Raw genomic sequence first — 3,513 nt, 5'->3', positions numbered from 1 at the left:
TATCTGAAAATGTCAAACCATGATACTAAGAGCTAAAAAAACGTGTGAGAAACTAATGTGCTGTTGTGTGGGCTTTTAATGATATTACTATGTATACAGATACTGTTGTCTTCTATTTTTCGTTAAGAAATTGGGGTACAAACTGGTGTAACAATGAGGATAAGCTCCTTGAAAGCAAAAGTGGAGATTATTAATTTTTTACTTCCCTCCTACCCATTATTTAACATCTGACCTAGCATATTTGGCTGGTGTAGAGGAAGATAATTTGGGATGAAACTCATACAGGATAATTCAGATAGAATAAAGATGCTTTCTTTCAAAGCAATGATATTAATCCAGATGATCACAAAAATTAAACATTCAGTAAGAAAGGAATAGGACCTTTTCAGTGATAGGCAAGATAAGTCAGAGATAACATTTAATAACAGAAGAATAGAAGTAATGAAGTAAGAAACCAGAAAGTTTGATTGTTTTAAGCACTCAAATTATTATAGAATGAGTTTTCTATTGGACAAAATACAGATTAGCTTATGGGTTTTTCTGACAGATCTTTTTTTTTAAAAGAGTGGGAAAGAGATGGGGGAGGGGCAAAGGTAGAGAGAATCTTAGGCAGGCTCCATGCCCAGTGCAGAGCTGGATGTGGGGCTCAATCTCACAACCCTGAGGTCATGACCTGAGCCAAAATCAGGAGTCTGATGCTTAAGCAGTTTAGCCACCCAAATGCCTCCTGGAAGATCTTTCAACACATAATGATTAGGGCTAAGACATAAGTAAGATAATAATGGCTTAGAGAAAGGAAAACCTCGAGAAAAGGAATGGGTCAAAAAGCATTTTGTAAAAAGCATATTTAAGAGAAAAAATTCTTGACACTTGAATTTTTGGACCTGAGGGTAAACTAGACATCAGGATTGCTTCATTAAATTTGATTTCATTAATTTACAGTTCTAAATTGTTAATCAAGAACTGACACTGAAAGCCATCATGCTGTTTGCCTTAAACTTATGCAGTGATATATGGTAATTATTTCTCACTAAAACTGGGTGGATGAGAGTAGTATAGATAAGTGAATTATAGTTTATTTTTACAATGGAATATCATACAGCAATGAGAATATTAAAAATTGCCAAGTGCTCGCTTTGGCAGCATATATACTAAGATTGGAATGATACAGAGAAGATTAGCATGACCCCTGTGCAACGATGACACAGAAATTCATGAAGTGTTCCATATTAAAAAAAAAAAAAAACTACATCAAAAACTAATGATGTACTATATGTTGGCTAAATGAATGTAATAAAAAAATTAAAATAGCAAAAATAACACAAAAAAACCCCAAACTACCAATATTCAAAACAGTGAGTGAATCTCATGAAAATATTTAATAAAATCAAATGCAAAAAAAGTGACACTGAGTATGCATTATTTTTAAAGACATGGGAAAGCAAACAGCAGGATGGTGTAGAGGGGGGTTCTCAAACTTATCAAAACCTGTTCCCTTTTTATAACAAATAATTTTGTAGGCCATCCTTATTACCCTGAAATGTAATTCATATATAATGTAATCTGCTTACATAGATAAGTTTTAAAAAAGCAATAAAATATCCAAACTGTAATATAAAGGAGCAATAAAAGTAAAGTAGTTTCTGTATGTTTTATTAAATATAATACATTACATAGAAATATGTGATTTATAATATGTTTCAATATGCATTTAGGCATGACTGCACTTTAAAACATGATGTCTGTAGCTTGGATCCATTATTATAATCAATGTGAATATACCAGCTACAGCTGCAGAGTGATACAAGTGTATTGTATTGATGACTCAAATACATATGCAGCATTGCCTCAGGTATATGGGTGTCCTGAAAGGTAAACAACTCTTGGTAAAGTTTCAAACAAAGCTCAGGAAACAAATACAGTCTTCCTTTAATTTATCCAGTGATTGCATTTCTAGAAAACTCAGTGGAAATTAACACCTTGCAAAAAACACTTTGTGTGCCATGGAATTAGGTTCTAGGTATAAATACTTACAAATGGGATTTTCTTCTACCAGACTGGTAAGACATTAGAAACTTATGTCGAATACAGAATAGTTGTTTGTTCTATGTCAGTGTATTGCTCATTGTAAGAGATCTATCATCCCTGGCTTACCAAATGCTTGTGCTATCCTCAATTCATTGTGAAAATTAAAAATCACCCCTCAGGTTTCCAAAATACTCCTTAGTGGCAGTTCTGAGCCTGATAAATGTTGGTAGTCAACCACACACTTCAGCCAAAGATTTGTGCAAACTCTGACCTAATGTTCCTTGAAAACAGTTACATCTTTTTTTTGAATCTTAGTTGAGAGAATGGGAGGGAATGGAACTAGGGGTGCAGAAAAGCTGTTTTTTATTTTAAGGCATAGACCCTCTTATTGGAGAGTTTATCAATCATACAGCAGCTTCAAGGCTGTTTGCCTGCTAGCGTTTTTGAGGGATCTTGCCCAATATTCTTCTGGGGCTCCCATCTCAATATTCTCAAGATTAGCTACCCTGATACAGTACAAAATTTTCTCTTTTTTTGTGGCTCTTGATTAGGCCACCTAGTTTTTTAAAGAAAATCAAGGCTAGGAAAACTCTCAGTGGTACTCATCTCCTTGCACTACCTGATCCCCATCCCTGCCCCAAACCCTAAGTATCCTCACTGGATCTCCAAGTCAAAGGCTCTTTCTCACCTTACACCTTAGGAGCACTAGGATGTCAGCCCAGGCTGTTGGACTAGGCTCTCGAGTCTAGGCAGGGAGAAAGAATGACAAGATCGTTGGAACTGAGAGTATGTCTCCAAAACCCAGATTCTCACTCTCTAACAGGAAGGTGAAAAACAAATGCCTTTAACATATTGGAGAAGTAGTAGTTGAATTTACTTTTTTGTCTTTATAGTGATAAGCAGAAGTGATATATGGTATTATTTGTTTACAATTCTTCTTTCCCTCCCTGTCCTTGTCAAAGATTCTTCATGTATAGAATATACTTCCTCTATGCACTAATGTTCGGCTTGGTCATATGATTTGCTTTAGTCAATAAAATGTGGGCAGAATTGAGAGTATGATAGTTTTTAGCTACAGGCTTTAAAGAAACATGGAAAGTTCTTGCCAGCCCTCTTGCAAACCTGTCCTCCATCATGAAAAAAAAAAACATTAACTGTTCAACAGATGCTGGCTCCAGAATAACGAGATGTGCAAAATAGACATGCAATCACGTTTGGTAGGAGCCAAGGCAGTCAGGTCCATTTGACCAACAGCTGACCTGTAGATCTGTAAGAGAGAAATAGATGTTAGTATTTATGTAGTTGTAAGCTACTGAGAATTGGAGGGGGAACAGGGATAAGTAGAAGTCTTTGTTAAACAGCATTAATGTAGAAAACCTGACTAATACAGCAGACTAGTTTCATAGTAGGCACCTCACAACATCATGAATGGACCCCATACATTGAGTTGTGGTCAACAGCCAGATTTGCCCCTTGAAAAATAGG

The 3,513-nt window shown here is 35.7% G+C and overlaps 1 non-coding gene across 1 annotated transcript; it reads left to right on the top strand.

Moving 5' to 3' along the window:
• Positions 1–1,127: 1,127 nt before the first annotated feature.
• On the top strand, positions 1,128–1,234 carry LOC113242282 (U6 spliceosomal RNA). Its single transcript, XR_003311851.1, has one exon. It is a non-coding gene; the product is annotated as a U6 spliceosomal RNA (small nuclear RNA).
• Positions 1,235–3,513: the final 2,279 nt, after the last annotated feature.

Source organism: Ursus arctos, chromosome X (assembly GCF_023065955.2).
Source record: "Ursus arctos isolate Adak ecotype North America chromosome X, UrsArc2.0, whole genome shotgun sequence".
Lineage (NCBI taxonomy): Eukaryota > Metazoa > Chordata > Mammalia > Carnivora > Ursidae > Ursus > Ursus arctos.
The sequence above is the reverse complement of the archived record's forward strand: the minus strand, read 5'-3'. Positions and strand labels throughout refer to the sequence as shown.